This window comes from Mytilus galloprovincialis, chromosome 8 (genome assembly GCF_965363235.1).
Source record: "Mytilus galloprovincialis chromosome 8, xbMytGall1.hap1.1, whole genome shotgun sequence".
Classification (NCBI taxonomy): domain Eukaryota; kingdom Metazoa; phylum Mollusca; class Bivalvia; order Mytilida; family Mytilidae; genus Mytilus; species Mytilus galloprovincialis.
Genome location: NC_134845.1, coordinates 12696841 through 12719219, shown reverse-complemented (window position 1 = coordinate 12719219; position 22379 = coordinate 12696841). Strand labels below are relative to the sequence as shown.

The following is a 22379-nucleotide window of genomic DNA, read 5'->3' as shown; positions in this document are numbered from 1 at the left end:
CAGATTCATTCATTGGATCAGCAGTCAAGCAGTTAACATCAAGCATCTGATAAATTTAGTGTGAAGTTGTCATATACTGTAAGAGAAAACATGACATTGTTCAATTACCTTGTTTGTATTTCTTCTTTTAATCTGGCGTTGTCAGTTTTTTTTTTTTTTTTTTGAAATTATGATATTGAATTTGAGTATCATTTTCTTCTCTTTCACAATGTTTTCCCCTTGCATATTATCCATAAATAAATCGAGATCAACCTTGGTACTTTCATCAGATATGAAGTGACATTTACCATCAAACTATTTTGTAACTTGCACGTACGCTTTTTTGTTTAATTGACCTACCTACGATTAGATAATTTGCTATATAGTTGCATAATCATCAATAAATATCAGTTGTTGTAGACTGTGTATTTTTATTTTATCTTATCGAACACTTGCCCATTGTTCAAGGCTTGAATTACTGACATCAGTTTTATTTAAAATTTTATCTCTTATCAAATAACCTCGTCCTTTTTGTCAAACTTGAACTTAATATTCTCCTTTTACAAATTTTATATGAAGTATGCAAAAGTATAAAAAAAAAAGAAAAAGGCAATGAGACAAACAATATGCACAAAACATAAAATAAAAAAATAAAGACTAAGCAACACGAACCCCACCAAAACCTGGTACGGTAAGCACATCCTGCTCCAAACGTCGCAGCCGTCGTGTTGCTCATGTTAGTAATAAGTATGATTCGGTAGGTCACATTCGTGAAACTGGGTCTTCCACTTATTAAAAAAATATATACCCTGAGGCAGGTATCAGCTAGCGTCCAGACAATTATAAGTTCAGTGATTTCGAAGCCTCCGAAACATTAACTCGAAAAAAACATATGAAATAAACTCAAATTTAAACAGAGATATGATGTTCTTGGCTTTAGACAGGCAAAAAGGCGATGTGGTTTAAGATATATTTGAGATATATCACCTCATGCTATACATCTAGCCAATGTGGAATACACATACATACAGTTAAACGTACACTTAAACGCAGTTAAAAAATAAATCATAGTCCGATGCTAGAAAGAAGCTGAGGTAAATGATAATGATCAACATGCACAAATGTTTACCAGTAATTACTGATATGCTTCAGACCTCATTAAATAGATCGATATATTATTTTTTAAACATTTGAAAATAAACTTCAATTTCTCTCACTATGTGTTTAGTATCACATACAAGAGGAATTCAAAGTTTGTATTAAATGGTAAGAAATAAAGTTGCCTTAAAAAATCAATAGAAAATATTATATGTCCATAGAAACGATGCCGACCTCATAATAACGTATTGACATGTTCATTCAACTGTACAATCAAAATCAAATCAATAATTAGTACTAATCACAATAAACATGTCAACGGTACGGATACACATATTCAATATTGCACAGATACACAGACCAGAAAACATAGCGCCGACCTCCCTTTTATATTTTCGAAAATGGAGCATGAAAACGCATAATTTTGAAAACGTACTTTTGCTAAAAAAAGAAATAAGTGCCAAAATAAAAAAAAATAATTACAGCTAAATGTATAGAAAAAGGTTGAATAACTTCAATATTTATATTTAAATTACTTCTTACCTCAAACGAAATTAAGGGTAGTAATTCAAATAAGACACACACAAGCGTTCAAACTGTATTCTCGTTAATAACGAGGCAAAATGTGCATACAAAAAGATAAAACTTAAATATTGTACATAGGTTTTTTTTTAATCTCTATCATCGAATATCACATTACGATAAGATAACAAACAACAATTTGGGATATTTATATCTGTTAAATGTGTGCACAGGTTGGTTGCTGTCTCATTTGACCTATCCTAGACCTGTCTTAACCCTTAACTATACCGTTATCCCTTTACTTGGAACAGAGCAACAACAAAAATCAAAAACTTGTTAAAGAGGTTAGAATTGTTGTATAGTTGAACGATGAATGTTAAAAAAACAATTTGTTAACGAGTTTAAACTACTTAAATACAACATAGAATACTAAATGTGCACGGAGTGACAATGACGTTAAAAACGACTTTAACTGACGATACCCATCTATCACTGAAGACCATATATCTGTTCAGATAAATTAATCTTATAATTTACCAATTTGCAAACATGATTTGTGAACTGAATTGTTTAATAAAAATAATTGTTACTCTTTGACTTCATACATTATCAGGTAATGTGTAATGAGTGTTATGTCCAACTAATTAAAGCATGTATAATTATAAGTATAAAAAACACAAAAAATGCACTGTTTATTTTTTCAATTATTATAACTTGCACATGCAATACATGTGTGTGTTTAAGGTACCACCATAAAGCCGTCGTCTAATTTTTCAGACGTCTCGATTAATTTTTTGAGGTATATTAGTAACAAGAATAATAATTGGTTAAACATCTACATGTTATATAAAAAAGAAGATGTGGTATGATGCCAATGAGACAACTATCCACAAAAGACCAAAATGACACAGACATTAACAACTATAGGTCACCGTACGGACTTCAACAATGAGCAAAGCCCATACCGCATAGTCAGCTATAAAAGGCCCCGATAAGACAATGTAAAACCATTCAACAATTCAAACGAGAAAACTAACGGCCTTATTTATGTAAAAAATTATGAACATTTCAATTCCAGATATTTATTGTATAGATCAAATTTTACACCTAATAAAATATTATCTACATTTTATGTGGTAAGGATATTTGCACTAATTAGAGATTTATAAGAGAATGGAAACCGATAGGGATAATTTGAGACACCCTTTTGTAGCTCCTGCTGTGTTGATCAAGATTTCGTAGAAATTTCCTGGAAGTAAAATAATCTTTGTTTTGTGCTTTTTAAAAGCTTTCAAATGAACTTTTTTAATGCGATGAAAGTATTTTGTTTTTAAGATTGTCCTCCTTGCCGCTACATAAAAAGCAGTTATTCATTACTAGTAATTAATAAATAGCGTTTTGACAGTATATTTTTTTTTTAATTAGAGAAAACTAATGGAAGAAATCATAGGTAACAATTACTCAATGAGAAAAAGAAGACAACTGAGAATGAATATAATAAATAAATTGACTCTCATGAAAAAGTTTAAAACAAAAAAAAAAAACTCTTAAAAGCCATGAATGTATGAAACAAAATAACAAAAAATACTGAAATCCAAAAAAATGTCTTTTCGAAAACAACTGGCATTTTGCTAACCTGGTACACCAAATTTTTTACGTACATAGCGATCGATTTAATCGTTATATTGACAACAATGTGTGATTAAAAAACTGTCATAATCGGCAACAATGTCAATCATTGACAGCAGACAACATAGTGTTATAATCTCAATCACTTTTAAAACAAACAACTATGTCAACATATTACCATAGCACAATAAAACCAAGGCGGAATGTATAAAAAAACTGATCAACGCAAAAAGGATATTACTAAAAATGAGCTTAACAGAAAAGATTAAAAAAACAAAGAAAAAAAAGAAAACAGTTTCACACGTAATTAAGCAACTTAACCACTAAAAACCTACATGACAAAAAGAGATATACAAGAGGGGCGATAGAAAACTCCAATACCCTTCCTTTTCACGAATGTGACCTACGAAATTATACTATTTACCGGATTTGTAATAACATAAGCAATACAGCGGGTGCAATATGTGGAGCAGGATCTGCTTACCCTTACGGAGCACCTGAAATCACCCCCGTTGTTGGTGAGGTTCAAGTTGCTTAGTCTTTAGTTTTCGGTTGATTTTCAATCTATGAGTTTGACTGACCCTCTGGTATCTTTCGTCCCTTTTTAGTTATAAGTATGAGCATATCAATGATAACTCAAGTCAATACAAAAATGCTGACTTCTGGGCTGATGATACCCTCGGGGAATTAAAACTATACCAGCAGTGGCATCGACCCAGTAACAAGATTTCTGAACTCATTACCCGAAGTGGGTAAAAAATTGTTTGATAGTTAGCTTAACACCGCATTTGTAGAATAGTGACATATAATTCAATTAAACTGTTATAATGACACTAATTTGTGAGCAAAACAAACAGAAATAATAGATAAAATTTGTCAAAATAAGGAAACAAGTCAGAAATGTTCACATTTTTAATAACAAATAACATCATCAATATATCTGGATATGAAATGAAATGATCTGACTTCTTTAATCTTCTTCATGTTCTTGTATTTGACAAGTGTCTGAAGGAACTCCGACTGACATGAAAATAAGAACAGTTCGGTAAGATATTGAAATAACCACCAAGTCTGTAGTCGTTTAATCAGTTTGTAAATGTTACGGGAATCTTTAAACTTTTAATGTGATAGTCATGGTTGTTTATAGACGGTTTGAAGTTGTTTGAATTTGATAAATTAAACAATGTGTTTATATTTTTTTCTAAATGTTCTTTAATTAACCTTTTAATTTCTTAGGTCTGCGGACACGGTAGAAATATTCTTGTGTTCGTTTGAGACATGATTGCGGACTTTTACACAATTGTGAAATGTGCTAAGCATATATTTGCTTTAAAAAAGTGCACTTTCATAACAGATGTAGACATCAGAACCCAAACAAATGAACGACATGTTTTAGAGAAAACTGTATATACAGAATTATCGAAGTCATATAAATTAATTATTGCGTGTGTGGTTTGGGTTTTTTATTTTCAAAACGAATATGGTAGAAATGGAAAAAAAACATATCTACATCATGAAGTGTAGATGTGTCAATGACATACAATGAATCATATAGTGACGTCTGCTTCGCTTCAAACTGATCTTCTTTATTGTCATAACTTCAAAGCTATCTTATTCCAGATTAGAACAAAACTGATAGTTACAAGATACAACACAGTACACATTTGAGCTGAAGCATTGGCGCACAATGGATTATTCTGTTTCTGTAATTTCATTGATTGTTCATAGTATCACTGCAGTTAGTAGTCTTTATCAGCGTAAGTACACATCGAGTGTTTGTGTCTTTGGTCCTGTAAGTAGAATCATGAATATTATAAACACAGAGATTTACTTTGTAGATCATGTAACTAAATTGACACTTACCTTTTTTGTAGAGCATGTAATTATACTTACAAGTACTTACTTTGTAGTTCAGGTAATTATATTGACACATGATTACTTTGTAGAGCAGGTAATTATATTGACACTTGATTATTTTGTAGATCAGGTAATTATATTGACACTTAATTATTTTGTAGATCAGGTAATTATATTGACACTTGATTATTTTGTTGATCAGGTAATTATATTGACACTTGATTACTTTGTAGATCAGGTAACTATACTGACACTTGCTTACTTTGTATATTATGTAATTATACTGACACTTACTTATTTTGTAGATCATGTAATTATACTGACACTTACTTACTTTGTAGATCATGTAATTATACTGATACTTACTTACTTTGTAGATCATGAAATTATACTGACACTTGCTTTCTTTGTATATCATGTAATTATACTGACACTTGCTTACTTTGTATAGTATGTAATTATACTGACACTTGCTTACTTTGTAGATCATGTCATTATACAGGTACTTGCTTACTTTGTAGATTATGTAATTATACTGACACTTACTTACTTTGTAGATCATGTAATTATACTGACACTTACTTACTTTGTAGATCATGTTCCATCAAAACTTTTGATTTTTCAACCCTGTATACCACCATTCTCCATGTGAAATTGAAAAATCGCCTAAAAGAAATAATCCACAATGCCTTTCAACATAAAAATGGTAGCATACGCTCTAAATTTATTACTTTGGGATTTCATAAGGCATATTTCGTAAATAGTGACAAACAAAAAGGTAAAATATGCTACACAGAAGAACAAGTGGTCAGTATGCTGGAGGTTCTTATCGACAACATATTTGTTGAGTTTGGAGGTAGACTTTTCCAACAAATTGTCGGCATTCCTATGGAATCAAACTTTGCGCCTCTTCTTGCCGACCTCTTCTTATTTTCATATGAATCGGAGTTCCTCCAGACACTTGTAAAAAACAAGAGAATCAAAGAAGCCAGATTATTTAATTTCACTTTCAGATATATTGATGATGTTCTTTCCATAAACAATCCGAACTTTTCTGATTGGGTTCCATTAATATATCCCCCAGAACTAGAGATTAAAGAAACAACAGACACGGCTTCCTCCGCCTCATTTTTAGACTTATATCTCGAATTTGACTTACAGTCATCTCAGTACCAGAATCTATGACAAACGAGACGATTTTAATTTTGAAATTATAAATTTCCCCCACCTTAGTAGCAATATACCAACTTCACCTGCATATGGGATATATATTTCCCAACTTATTAGATATTCAAGAGCTTGCAGCTCCTACTCAGACTTTGTAAAACGTCATCAGTGTCTGAGTAGAAAGTTGATGAAACAGGGGTATGTCAAAGAACGTCTCGTTCTTTTTCTAAAAAAGTTCATCGGAAGGTACCAAGATCTTGTTGATAAATATTCCGTATCAACTTCTCAAATAATACACGATGGTCTTGATGTATAGATTCTTCGTATTGATGTTGTTTATCATCTTAACAACGTGTTTTATAGTTCTTTCATTTGTCTTTGTTCTATTATTAATATTACTTTTACTGTTGAATGGTTTCATGTGATATCCGTTTCACGTGGCTCGGTACTTATACATCTCGTCAATGTGTTTGTATTGGCTTTCATTATTTTTTTGTGGTTTGTTTTGTATTTGCGACTTTTTGTATTGCTTTTGTTCTTATAACGTGACTCTGTACTTTAAAAGATCCCGTCAGTATGATATCGTTCTATTATATGTCATTATGATATATTTCTATTATGAATTACAATATACGTTGAACCACAAACGTCAAAATTATTCAATCGCGTAGTGAAATTAACTATTTTTGGATTCTTATAAATTCTATATATAACTTTTGGACTAGTTTAAATCTCGGTCTATTTCTTAAATTTATTCTTACATACTTTTGATTGTTTAACCCTGTATGCTAACATTCCCAGGAAAATTTTTAAATTGTTTGTACGCACATTGAACGACAAATTTATGTGACGTATAAAATTTTCTGACGTCAGACACTCAAATCAATAAATGTGTTCGTAGATAGTAGATGTTTTTGTGTTCTGTTAAATTGTTCCTTTTAAAATTGTTAAACGACGATGACCGATGTACCCATATTTTGACTATTATATTTATTGTGTCTGTTTATTTAACGCATCAATGTAAAAATATCGGAAATTGATGAGGCTGTCATTAAAGTGAGAGGGTTAGCGCTATAGAACCAGGTTTAATCCACCATTTTCTACATTTGAAAATGCCTGTACCAAGTCAGAAATATGACAGTTCTTGTCCATTCGTTTTTCATGCGTTTTGTTATTTGATTTTGCCATGTGATTATGGACTTTCCCAATTGATCTTCCTCTAAGTTCAGTATTTTTGTGATTTTACTTTTTCCTTACTTTGTAGATCATGTAATTATATTGACACTTACTAACTTTGTAGATTATTAAGTTATAGATTATTTAGTTTTATTGACACTTGCTTACTTTGTAGATTATTAAGTTATATTGACACTTGCTTACTTTGTAGATTATTAAGTTATATTGACACTTGCTTATTTTGTAGATTATTAAGTTATATTAACACTTGCATACTTTACAGATTATTAAGTTATATTGACACTTGCTTACTTTGAAGATTATTAAGTTATATTGACACTTGCTTACTTTGTAGATTATTAAGTTATGTTGACACTTGCTTACTTTGTAGATAATTAAGTTATATTGACACTTGCTTACTTTGTAGAAAATTAAGTTATATTGACACTTGCTAACTTTGTAGATTATTAAGTTATATTGACACTTGCTTACTTTGTAGATAATTAAGTTATATTGACACTTGCTTACTTTGTAGATTATTAAGTTATATTGACACTTGCATACTTTACAGATTATTAAGTTATATTGACACTTGCTTACTTTGTAGATAATTAAGTTATATTGACACTTGCTTACTTTGTAGATTATTAAGTTATATTGACACGTACTTACTTTGAAGATTATTAAGTTATATTGACACTTGCTTACTTTGTAAATTATTAAGTTATATTGACACTTGCTTACTTTGTAGATTATTAAGTTATATCGACACTTGCTTACTTTGCAGATAATTAAGTTATATTGACACTTGCTTACTTTGTAGAGTATTAAGTGATATTGACACTTGCTTACTTTGTAGATTATTAAGTTATATCATGGAAGTATTATAATGACAGGAACTACAACGATTAATGAGCATTTATTTATAACACGGGTAGCCCTGTAGAAAAGATATGGAAACTGTCTAATAAGTACGCTGTCGTTAATTTCTTTTGTGACTATCTGCGATTCCGCGGTCATAAATTAACCAGAGATACTTCTTATCAATCACGTGGTTTTAATCGAGACAGCTTAACAATATTACCTGTCGGAAAACACCTTTACTTATTTCAATCGCGTCGGAAGACCTTTATTCGTGAACAACTTATTTAAACAAATCGACTGATGCATAACAAATGAAAATCGGACCAGAATTAATTATTCTACAACGATTTGAAATAGTGAGTGACATTATTTTATTAGTTTGTGGTTGAAGTTTAAATCGCGATTAAGGTGTGTTCCGGTTACCGCCGGTTAACAATAAATATATTTGATAAATTTTAAATTTGTGAAGTTAAGAGTGATATATATGGTTAAGTTACTGGATAATCGTGCTATTTTTAATTAATTAAAAATATATAATTGGCGACTAGAGATAAGAGAAATAGACTTTATACTGTTTCGGTTCTTTACATACAGCTAATGATACAACTTGTTATGAATTATATAACATAACAATGCATTCTGATTGGTTCCTTTATATACTTGTGATTTAAAGAATTTTAAGTTTTTCATTCTGCCGTCGATAACCGAAAACTAATGTTGTGTTTTCCGTTGAAAGTTCATCCTGTGAGGCATGGCAACTACTTTTGATTTATTTGAGCTGTGAAACTTTTGTATCTTTATTTTTCGTAAGTACTTTTTTGGTGATTAATTTTCTTTTTGTTTTTGTCTTTTAAATTTTTTATCAAGTCATTTGTTGCAAAAAATAATTACTTTTTCAAGTTGCCCTGTCTTACACAGGAGGCTTACCATGCCTGTAACCCGAAATAAAGCTAGAAAAAATTATAAACTATTAAGTGAATTTGGTTTTTATCAGGACGTTCTCGATGTTTCGGATCCTACTTCTGACATTTTTGATCATGAGACTTCACCTGATGAAGTGGATAGGTTGGAACATAGGATTCACAATTTAGAGTTAAGCATTTCCGAAAAAGAAAGGAAACTTGAAAAATCTGATTTTGAAAAACAGGGGGCTATCCCAAAAACTCGTTTGAAAAATGGGGAGTCGAGTAAACTTATTGATCCGGTCAAGGAGAAAGTTGTAGTTGAGAAGTCGAGCAATCCGCACAAGCCACAGTCGAGTGCTCCTAAAGTGAAATCAACTGAAATAGCCGGTAAAAAGACCAAATCAGCGAAAAGAAAAGACACCAGCGACTCCAAAGGTGTTAAAAGGAAGGGTGAGATCAATTTAGACAAATTAAGAAAAAAGAAAGTGTTGACTAAATTAGTAGAGAAACAATTATCAGATATTTTAAAAAAGAATAATTTAATAGATTTAGTTGATTCTAGTGAAAGTCCTCATGGTAGTTCTACTAGTGAGCATTATTTTTCTTCGCATTTACGCAAACGTAAAAACAAATCTTTGAAAAAGAAGAGTTCAAAAGTTCCTTTACAATATTCTGATTCCGATTCGGACGACAGTATTCATGTCGCGAAGGTTAAATCGGCTAAGGCCAAAAAGTTTAAAAAGTCGGGTAGCTCCAGGGTGACAAAACACAAGTCAAGAGTAATATCAGAGTCATCTGATAGTTCTGACTATGATTCATTCGAGTCTAGTACTGATGATGATACTTCAAGTACATCAGGTACAGATTCGTCCTGTAAAAAGAAATCACTTAAAAAGCGAAAGGTTAAATCGGGTATGGTTGCTAAAGCAAGCGATGACGTGCAGAATCCACAAACTTGGCCCCATACTACACTTCAGTACGAATATATAAATAAATCTGTTTCATTTCAAGATTTAGATTTAAAGCTGTTTGTTGCAGGGGAATTAGAAATAATTGGATCAAGTAAAATTAAAGCTATCGAGAGAAATACTAGATTGTCCCTTTTGAAGAAAATTGTATATTACAGTTCCATATATCAGTGGAAATCTTTACTTGACTTCTATGCTGCCTTTTTGAGACAAATTGAAACGGGTGCTAAAACCTGGAAAGATACTCCTGATAATTTGGAAGTTCCTCTTTTGTCTAAATATGTCAAACAAGAGTTCGATAAGAAGCATTCTTTTGGGGCTAAAAAAGAGACCAAGACACATACTTTATGGTATTGTTCGTTATTTCAGAAAATTAAATGTTCAAAAACATCACCGCATAAAATTCTGATTAGAGGTGTTGAACGTGAGGTTAATCATTTTTGTGCCACTTGTTATAGATTAGACAAACTTAAAAGTCATCATCGTGAATGTTCGTCTGCATGTCCTCATCATAATGAATGACTAAATCAACATGTTCAGTTACCTGATTTTCAAAAGACATTATGGGGTTCTAGACATTCACTTAAATGCAGTCTTTGTTGTAACAGTTATTTGGGTATAGATGATATGCAGAATTTTGTATCTATTCATAACATTGTTAAAAAATCTGGATTGTACAATTTTCAGGGTTGTAGAATTCCAATTTACTCTAAAATCAATATTCTTTTTTTAAGAAGTTTGTTACAGAATTACAGTGACGCTCAGGTTTGTGACTTCTTAGAGTATGGATGGCCGGTGGGTCACGATGGGAGCCCGTTCAGGTCATCTTTTTCCCGTAATCATTCGGGGGCTACTGATTTTCCAGTTGATATTGCCAAATATTTGAAAAAAGAAAGTTCTTATAAAGCAATTGTTGGACCATTTAAGGCAAATCCGTTCAGCTGTCCTTCAGCTTTATCTCCTTTAAATTCCGTTCCTAAAAAGGATTCAACAGAACGCAGAGTTATTGTTGATTTGAGCTTTCCAGAGGGCGAGGCGGTTAATTCTTGTATTTTCAAAGATCGTTATTTAGGCGATGAAATTTCAGTTTCGTATCCCACGGTTGATGATTTTATTATGTTAATTAAGAGTAAAGGTCAAGGTTGCAGAATGTTTAAGAGGGACCTGAAACGGGCTTATAGACAATTAGTCGTTGACCCCGGTGACATCCATCTCTTAGGTTACAAATGGAGAGGACACTTGTATTACGATCGTGTATTAACAATGGGGTTGAGATCTGCTGCATATATATGTATGCGAACAACAAATGCTATTGCATTTATATGTCAAAACATGGGTATAGATATTTTGAACTATTTAGATGATTTGGCTGGATGTGATATTCCTTCCAGCAGTGATGATGCTTATGCTAAATTGGGTCTTATTTTACAGAATTGTGGCATTGAAGAATCAATTGAGAAGGCTTGTCCGCCTAGTACTAAAATGATGTTTATTGGCATTTTATTTGATTCTGAGAACATGACAATTTCTATTGATACTCAAAGATTGTCAGAGATTCTGCAGTTAGTTTCTAATTGGCTCTGTAGCACAAATTGTACAAAGAGAGAATTACAATCAATGTTGGGAAAATTAAATTTTGTATCTCAATGTGTGCGTTCTGGCCGAATTTTTGTGTCAAGGCTGTTAAATTGGTTAAGAGATTTTCCCGATAATGGAAAAATAGTAATTCCAACTGATTTTAAACGTGATTTATTCTGGTGGCAGGAATTTTTGCCTAGTTATAATGGGATTTCTATGATTTTATCTGATGAATTCTCAAACCCTGATCAATTGTTTTCTGTTGATGCATGTTTGACAGGATGTGGCGGATGGATGGACGGAAGATACTTTCACTGTTCATTTCCGGAGTTTATTTTAGATCAAAACTTGCATATAAATTTATTAGAAATGTTGACGATTGTAGTAGCCTTGAAATTATGGGGAAAACATTTCACAAATTTAAAGGTGATTATTTATTGCGATAATATGGTATCAGTACGTGTTTTGAATACAGGCGCCACCAGAAATGAGTTCCTGCAATCGTGTTTGAGGGAAGTTTGTTGGATTGCAGCTGTAAATAATTTTGAGTTAAAAGCTAAACATATTTCAGGTTGCGATAACCGTTTACCAGATCTTTTGTCTAGATGGGATTTAAATTATAAATTTCAGTTAGACTTTTACGAGAGGACAAAAGGCATGTCCCTATTTAGAGATTTGATTTCTAAAGAATTGTTTCAGTTTGAACATATTTGGTAATTGTTTATTCGTGTATTTGTAGATTTGCAAGTACTAATACGAGATATGTTTGTGACTAGGATTTCGGCGAAAGGTACTTTGGTTAATTTTAAAACGCAGTGGAGAGCTTATTTATTGTTTTGTAATTACTTTCATTTAGAACCGTTTGATATTGATTCTGAATTATTATGCACTTATTCCGAGTTTCTCAGTAGAAGTTTCAGATCAGCTCAATCTATTCGCAATTATTTAAACGGAGTTAAAGTTCTTTTCCTGTTGTTAGGATTACATGTGGATGTTTTTTCGTCTTACGAATTAAAGTTGACTATGAAAGGGTTAGATAGGAAATTAAAACATTTACATAAACAGGCATTTCCTATTACTTTAGAAATTTTAGGAAAAATTCGTGAACATTTGAATTTGAATACGCCGCTAGATGCGACATATTGGTGTTTATTTCTTTTTGCTTTATTACTTTTAAGCAGGAAGTCTAATTTAGTTCCAGTATCAACCAAGAAATTTGACAAAAATAAACAGCTGTGCAGAGGTGATGTTACAGTCTTTCCGTCTCTTATAATAGTTGCATTCAAATGGACAAAAACAATTCAGTTGGGTAATCGTATTTTAAGAATACCTTTGCTTGCATATCCTCTATCTAAATTTTGCCCAGTAAATGCATATAAAAGGATGTGCTCTTTAAATCCTTGCACGTCAGATGATGCCGTTTTGTCTTATAAAAAAAAGGGGAAATGCATACCAATTACTTATAACCAGTTTCAGAATAAACTGAGAGATTTACTTTGTAAAATTGGGTTAAATCCAAATTTATTTTCTTCCCATAGTTTCCGAAGAGGTGGAGCACCGTTGGCATCGAAAGCAGGGGTTTCTCCTAGTTCTATCCAATTGATGGGTGATTGGAAAAGCAATTGCTATACTAAATATATTGTCAGTTCTCTGTCTGATAAAATCAATGTAGCGGAACAAATTAAAGACTTTGTTTTAAAATAAATTTTGCTCTTTATAGATTTTAGGTCTACTCTGGTGTGCGATTCTATCGCCAAGCATGTTAAAACTATTAGAAGGTGTCACTTGCAAGCCTTTCCTGGAGCAAATATTTGGGACATGATCAATTTGCTTAATTGTGGAACAATTCAGGTAAATTATGATATAATTCTGATGCATGTAGGAACCAACAATGTTGGTACCTATGAGATTATTGATTTTGATATAGGCTATAATGTGCTTATCTCTACAATTGAGAAATTAGTTAAGCCACATACTGTCATAGTTATGTCAGCAATTATTCCACGCTTACTTGATTTTCAGAATACAAGTTATTTTGTCACTACTATTAATTCTAGATTAAGAAGTTTATGCTTTAAACGTGGTGTTCAGTTTGTAGCTACTTATAAACCTTTTTTAAAGTTTGGGATGCCAGTTTGTGAACTTTATTCACCCATCTGTAAGTTACATTTGAATTATTTTGGTAATTTAAAATTGACAAATTTTTTTGTTCAAGTATTGTCTCATTGTTAAACAAGAGGATGTTAAGTCTCATCTTGTTACTGTTAAACAGAAGGAGCAATCTTATTCTGTGCCTTTTTTGTCTAATTGTGCTTACAGTAGTGGGTGATTGTGTATATCCTTAAGGGAACATTTTGTTTTCTGGCCAATCTTGTCAGAAAGATCTGACCATTCATGTCAGTGGTATTGTTTGATATCTGACCATTCATGTCGGTATTATTATATGTATTTGTTAGAAATATCTGACCGATCATGTCAGTGATATTTTTTGATTTCTGACCATTCATGTCAGTGATATTTTGTGATTTCTGACCATTCATGTCAGTATTTTCATTATTTTTGCTTGTAACTTAAATAGCTTTTAAATTTTGTTTAATATCAATCAATGTGCTTTAGTTACTGTTTGGCCGTTGGGGTTTTGGTGCTGAACATTGATTGGATTAACTTTAACGTCTATTATTGTTTTTTCATATGAAATTGTAATAATTTGCCAAAATCAAATGTTTTATTTTAATTCGTTTTAATTCCTACTGAGCATTTATTTAGTATTGCTTTGCATCCAGTCGTCTCATATCTTTAATATATCTGCGTCTATTTACTTCGAAAGAGCAAATTGTGCTATTTTTAATTAATTAAAAATATATAATTGGCGACTAGAGATAAAAGAAATAGACTTTATACTGTTTCGGTTCTTTACATACAGCTAATGATACAACTTGTTATGAATTATATAACATAACAATGCATTCTGATTGGTTCCTTTATATACTTGTGATTTAAAGAATTTTAAGTTTTTCATTCTGCCGTCGATAACCGAAAACTAACCCTCCCATTATTTATCCCACCCAATATTTATAATCAGTAGTTTCAGTCTCATTTTCTGTGGAAGTTTTATTTTTCAGTGTATGTTCCTTGCCGGTGTTACTGTGGATATACGAATTTACAATATAATCGACTGATTAAAGGACAATAAAGGAGCAATAGAGTTTATAACCGATAATTTGGATACGGATTAATTCACAATGGTGTAGATGTCAGATTTATCGTTGCCCGCTGAATACAGACGTGCGGTCAAAGTGTTGTTGATGAATGGTGGTGCTGAACATTGATTGGATTAACTGTAACGTCTATTATTGTTTTTTCATATGAAATTGTAATAATTTGCCAAAATTAAATGTTTTATTTTAATTCGTTTTAATTCCTACTGAGCATTTATTTAGTATTGCTTTGCATCCAGTCGTCTCATATCTTTAATATATCTGCGTCTATTTACTTCGAAAGAGCAAATTCTGGAAAGTAGAAATTTCCAGTTTATAATACGAAAATTAATCGAGCAAGTACCAATCAACAAAATACAGCAGAAGAAAACAGAGATCTAACTATACGTTATATAGCTAATTATGTAATATATTTTTGTCCTCTAAAATATGTTATCACTATCCGACCAAATGAAACCGTCCAAATAATACTGGTAAATATTATTGAACAGTCGCACAAGAATTTGTATAATGTACCTATACAAATCCTTGAGTCGCAGTACTAAAAAACATTTCAACACTTCGGGGTTCAGCTGAACATTCGTATATACCAACCAATGATCTTACCCTGGATTTAGAGCGAAGCTTAATAATTCCTACATTTGTCTAAAATCTCTTTGATCTTTTAATTTTATCAGAATGATCATTTACAATCGTCTTAAAAATGCAGGAAATGTTTGCCACTCAGTGGAGTAAACAGTTGTTATTATATAATCACAACTTGCGATATATTATACATATATTCCAATTTCTACCGAAAAATAAATCAATAAAAATGGGGCATTTCTGCAATAAATTTGGTACAAATTTTCAACGGCAAAGATAAGGGTCAAGTACGATTCAGTACAGTCAAGTATGGTTCAGACTGGGGTCGAGTAATGTCAAGTAAAAGTCAGACCAATTCAGACTGGTCGAGTAAAAATCAGTACAGTCCAGTACAGATATAGGCCATTTCAGACTTTAATGGTTTGTAGTGTACATTATTAACATATTGTGTAAAAACGTTATTTATGAGCTATGAAAGTCAAGTGGCTCGAGCATTTTTCTGAGTTTTAGAAAAATTCAAAGAAATACTTTTTACAGTGGGTTAGCTTTCATAAGTCTTCACTATCCTATAGATTAACAACTTTTGGTTATATGTATAATTTAGAATCTTCATTTAAGGTGGAGCATGAATGTACAGTTATTTAATTATATTGACGTGCCATTTTTATGCAAGAGTGACATTCCTTTGAATTATGTGGCGATTCGAAAAAAGTTATGCGAGCATTGTTTCCCTTTAACAGGTTCATTATTTTATAATTAAGTATAGGTTTCTGATATAATTTTAAAAAATTACAAAATGTATCAATTCAATATATTTCAGTTTTTGTTATTGGTGTATCAAAACCATTGATGTACGAATATATTTATTAATTTCATAAATTTGAAACGTTTAAATGATTACATACCACTATAAAAAAAAACGTTCATCATTTAGAACAAAGGTAGAGATCTGATCGTGTTCCCAGCTAATGATATATATAGTTCGAAGTCCTTTGTAACCAAAAAACCATATAACAAAGACTAAAATACCAATCAGAAAATCTCAAACTTAAAATGAATCTATGGGAAGATGTCATCAAACGTCAGATAAACTCATGATGTCGTGCAATGCCAAAATAGGTTAGTAGGACGGTGGATGATCATGGACGTATAGCAATACTATTTAGCTTCGGTTTAGTTTATTAACATCGAAATCAATATTTATACCGATAAATGGTGGGCTTAACCTGAGCTTATAGCTAGCTTATCCTCCTACATGTCACTGGTGAGTCTTATGTACGTTTGGCGTATTAAATTAAATCAGGCAAGTACCTTTGATAACTATTTATAACAGTTGTTTTTAGCTCTGTTACATTTATAAAATTTCACGTGCAACCCTAACAGACATACCATGTTAATATGAATAAAATTGGAATCTAACAGCCAAAACTATGTACACAAACATTAAAGACATACAATAAATCTGACTCAAAAATTAAAACAAACATACAAGTAAATCTAACAAAGACGCCAACAAAACAGTGTTTATGGTTGATAGTAAATTGAGAAAAACAACGTCGAAAATTGTTTTGGTAGGTGAAAGAACATACTGTATATAGTATATAAAAAAAGAAGGATTGGTATGATTGTCAATGAGACAACTCTCCACAAGATACTAAAATAACACAGAAATTAACAACTATAGGTCACCGTACGGCCTTAAACAATGAGCAAAGCCCATACCGGATAGTCAACTATAACAGGCCCTGAAATGACAATGTAAACAATTATAATGAGAAAACTAACGGCCTGATTTATGTACAAAAACACTCTTTCTCAGTAAAATACAAATTAGGTAGAATATAAATACCTTGGAGATCATGGCTTTAAGACTTCGAAAAAACAGAGATATCAAAGGGTTCGTAGTGAAACTAGATAATAAAAATCATAGAATTAAAATTTCACAATTAGCTGATGATACTACTTTATTTCTCAGTAATAAGAAACAAAGAATATAAAGACCGGGAACATTGAATTAACGCTGTAAAACCCATTTTCGTCCATATTGCACCTCAGGATCGACCCATCTGAATCAAGAAGTCCAAAATTGCAAAAATAAAAACAATTGCGGGATGCATTGATACTGAGTTACGTCAGAAGGCATACGACCAAAGCACTGGTATTAAAGTGATAACTGTAACTGTAATTACGACTGGCGTACTAAATTATAATCCTGGTACTTTTGATAACTAATCAATATGGCGACGGCTGATAAAGGCAAAATCTGTATAGTCATTTTTCTCAAAAGTAGCATGTTTTTGTCAATAGTTATACTCAGCTGCAAGGCTTTTCTATACCATTACATCATATTTGAATCGTAACGGTGTACTGGAATTGTCTGAGAGCTTTGAAAATTGCCGTTGAAAAATTCGGGATGATAATCGTAACTCTATGGACTTTTTTCTTGTTTGATAACCGTAATTTCTTTTTTTGATAATAGTAACTGAAAACAAATAAATGTGTCTTTCAGTATATCAATGGTATTTTGTGTGTTAAATTGCAAATATCCAGTTAATTGATGACATTGACGGAAAATAAAAATAAATGAAGAAACTTACAGGTTAATATCTAGGACAAATTTACTTATATATCTCGATGTATGGCCGTTTTTCAATAAAACCGTGAGTTTGTGTCCCAAAACGAAACGGTTCAAATCTCCTTCAGTATCTGGTTTTAAAATTATGAAAAAAAATATCAGTGTACAGCTTAGTAAGTGCTTTGGTGAATAGAATCATTCTTGTTACTATTGCAATATAGGGATTGTGGGGGGGACATGTAAATATGTCCACTACAAAACGGTCACCTACGAAACAAGTATTGGAGATTTTGTCTTTTTTTCAATTATATTCGTGCAGAGCAAACAACAAGGGTTAGTTTCATGTTTTTATCAACATAGAATAGGGTTGATGTCAACCACGAAACTGTTTGTCAACTGCGATCGAAACGGTTGTGTCCACTACTACACACATCAAAATGTCCACTACGTAACATGAGTTGTTCGTTCATATGTGAAGTACTGTCTAACCTTTATCTATAAAAGATGTTTCTCAAATTCAGAATAAAATGAAATCTTTTTAGTTTATAAAGTAAAACAAACTGGAATGTCTAAAAATAGGAGACATTAAAATGCAATAAGATGTGCTTTAAAAAGCAGTTTCGTAGTGGAAAAATGATAATGATTTACCTTGGAGATCAGTATTTAAGGTAATCATCGTCTCTACTTTTATCCAGTTCTCCTCTTAAAAAAGCGATACAAAGATAACACAACAATGAACAACATATGGTTGAGATAGCCCCAGACTGGATACAGGTACATACGGTAAGAATAAAATTTGTTATTTGTGTACACAAGTCTCCACAAGTCTCCATAGATCAATAATTAAAGATCTGCACAGTGCATATATACCAACAAAAATGCTCTTCGGACTGTTATTTGATTCCGATAAGGGGGTAGTTACAATGTATGTCGACTCAAAAGGAGGTCAGATCAATTCCAATGTGTTTGTTTCCTTTAAAGCTAGATTGGTCGAAATAAGAAAGTTGTAAACTTCAAACGAACTTTAATACAAACTGAACTGCTTTTGAATTGTAAAACAAACAAGTCCAGCACATGTCATTAATCAGGAACCTGCAGTTCAGTGGTTGTCGTTTGTTTGTATGGTTGATAAGTGTTTCTCGGTGGGTTTTTTTTTTATATATAGGTTACACCGTTGATTTTCCTGTTTCAATTGTGTTACACTATAATTCATTTTGGGGTTCTTTGTAGCTGTTGGTTCGATGTGTGACAAGGCTCCGTGTTGAAGGTCGTACTTGAATCTATAATTATTTACTTTTTACATCTTGTGACTTAGATGGAGAGTTGACTTATTGGCACTCAGGTTTTCAAATTTTGAATATTTCCACAAAAGAAAACAAAAACAAAAAATCCGACCTGGACCGAAGTATATTAATTTACATCTGAAAAAAAATATTTCTAAAATTATTTAAAACCGATTTTAAATATTTTGGTAAAACGTATCATTTTGAGGTAGTTTTGGTTTTAAACTAAAAAAATGTCCTCAAATCTATGAAATTTTCAGTTTGAGAGCTATATTTTTACGAATTCATAATTTGTAAGTTTATACCATTGTCAACACGGTAAACAACCGAAATTTAAATGTTTAATAACGATAGAAAATCTTTATTACATGGCAATTACTAGCGCAATTTTAATAGAAAATTTCTATGTTTTCTCTATATTTTCCTATATGTAACACATTTAGGAAATTAATTAATTTATCCCGCATGCTTTGAATTCATTTAAATTTTAGCAATAATTTTTTCCTAGATTTTGAGATACAAGTATCACAAAGTTCCGAAGTAGAAGCGATTGCGATGTAATGTGTCTCTTTTTTTATTTAAAAAAAACTCTCAATATACGTAAACGTTGTTTCAGATACACTGATTCTGCGAAAATATCTTATTTCTAGTCTACATTTTATCTCATAAAACTAGACGGTTTCATTTTCATGTTTGAAGCGAGAGTGATTTTGTGTCTTCTGCTTTCACTGCTTCGAATTATTTATCTGCATCGTCTTCTTTAGTGTTACTGGTTAGAGCTTCAACTCTCTGTAAATCTTCACATTCATTATTGTCATGTTTAAGATCTGTATTGTCGATTGTGGCTTTAGATTCGACAATATCTAAATCTTCACATTCAGTATAATCATGTTTAAGACCTTTATTGTGTATTGTGGCTTTAGATTCGACAATATCTAAATCTTTACATTCAGTATAGTCGTGTTCAAGATTTTTCGTGTCAAGTGATAGTGATTGATATGGATGAAGGTACCCAGAATCCCTGTTATTATCTTCCGAGTTGTCTCCCTTCTCTGTTGATGAGTACTCATGAATATCTACTGCTGAAGAAACAACTAGTTGGTACGGGTTAATAGAACTGTGATTGTTGCTTTTTTCTTTCTTCGAATGCTTGTTTCCACCTTGCTGGTCTTTTTCTTTTTCCTTGATATCCTTTTCTTGATTTACTGCCGATTTGATACCGGACAAGTACCGCTCGTCAATTTCCTCATAATCATTTTCATTTGTGATCATTTCACCTTTGATGTCATGAACAAGACATTTTGTCTCCATTTCCAATTCGTCAGGATTTTGTTTAGGCAAATTTGAACCTGCTTTTCTTTTACCCTTTTTATAACAGATATAAGCCATTAACATACATGTTAAGAATGACAGTAATCCGAAACTACTAAAATATACACCACTCTCCTTGTTCAGAAAACCTAAAAATATAAATTTTTTATATTAGATTCCACAACTACACAGTGAAGAATATAACAAGTTAAAAACTTAGGGTTTCTCTGTATGGTAATGCTATGACTATTGATATATATTAATACATTAATATCCGTATTGTCTCGTTATTTGAGTTATATTACTAATTATTCTGCCTAAGACTGAAATAAACCAAAAATGATAACACTTAGCCATAACAGTTGTAATAGTCATTGGTATAATAATTATTATATATTTTCCCTTTATATAATTAGTTTGCATTTTACAATTAACATGAATCTTTCCTGAAGATACAATAGCTATGCAAATGGATATCTGTCGTATTCAAATGTGTACTATTTTCGTCAGTGCTGTCTTGTTTGTCTACACCATTTTTCTATTCAAAATATAACATGTATAATGTGTAAAGATAACCAATAACATTTTCTTAATATTATATTACAATATTTTACCTTCATTTTCAGAGTCCTTTGCTGTCTTCTCTATAACAAAAAATAACAAAACAAAAATCATGAAATTGTAAAGAATGGTTTTCTTTAACTTTCATTTGAGGCATTTCATATAAAATATAATGGTATTTGATAATTCAAACTAATAAATTTCTTTCCCTTTTTACATTCATAAATAGACCTGGGTATAGGAGGAGAAATTGATCAAGTATTTACAAAACATCCTTTGTACCTACAAATGTTAATCGGTTCAAGTTGAACTTTGTGTTTATGTCAGATCATGGGTAGTGTCTGTTTAATTTGTATACACTACTTTTAAAGCTTAACATGTTGTACCATTGACGTATACCAACCATCTATTATTATAAGGAAGTGATGATATTTTTAAATACTATTCACAATCTATAATTTGTGAACAAAAGATATATTATTTGATATAAATATCCTTTAACGAAAATGTGGAAAAGTCACCTTAGGAAGTTTTATTTTTTTAAAAGCAATCATTCAAGAAAGCAGGCTTTGAGGAACGTCTGTTCACCATCTTCAGTCCATGATGGTTGTTTTGCATTATAAAGTGACTGGGAAGTATAAGCTTGCCTTGACAGACGATGCACGTCACAAAACTAGAAATTTGAACTCAATGATCATAGAAAAATTAAAATCTACAAGTTAGAAATGGATTCTAATGATTCGAAAGAATATTTTTTTCTTAAAATAGACTGCAAATAGTTGAAAAGGACATGCCAACATTTCTTCACCCTAAGTATCTACCTGTAATAGGAGTTATATGCTCCCCTGTTATAAGTTGATTTGTGGACTGTATACATCCCCGGATATGATCACAACTGAAAATGTAAAAAAAATATATCAATTATCTATTAAGTGTTATTCCAATTGTTTCTGTGTTTTCGGAAAGTGGTAAGATAACATACAAATGTCTTGAAAATGAAAAACTGTAATTTATTGCTTTGCTTCACTGTTTCGTTTACTTACTTAGACGAAAAAGATGACCTCATCCCTAAAAGTTATTATAGTTAAGAGTCGACCACAATG

General features: G+C 31.5%; 2 long non-coding RNA genes across 2 annotated transcripts; one reads left to right on the top strand and one right to left on the bottom strand.

Annotated features, from left to right (window-relative positions):
- Window positions 1-8872: 8872 nt before the first annotated feature.
- LOC143085114 (uncharacterized) lies at window positions 8873-15151 on the top strand. Its single transcript, XR_012981246.1, has 3 exons — window positions 8873-9647; window positions 13464-13594; window positions 14866-15151. It is a non-coding gene; the product is annotated as an uncharacterized LOC143085114 (long non-coding RNA).
- A 5579-nt stretch (window positions 15152-20730) lies between these two features.
- On the bottom strand, window positions 20731-22173 carry LOC143043124 (uncharacterized). Its single transcript, XR_012968205.1, has 3 exons — window positions 22098-22173; window positions 21330-21359; window positions 20731-20864 (listed from the first exon to the last, which is right to left on the bottom strand). It is a non-coding gene; the product is annotated as an uncharacterized LOC143043124 (long non-coding RNA).
- Between the last annotated feature and the right edge of the window lie 206 nt (window positions 22174-22379).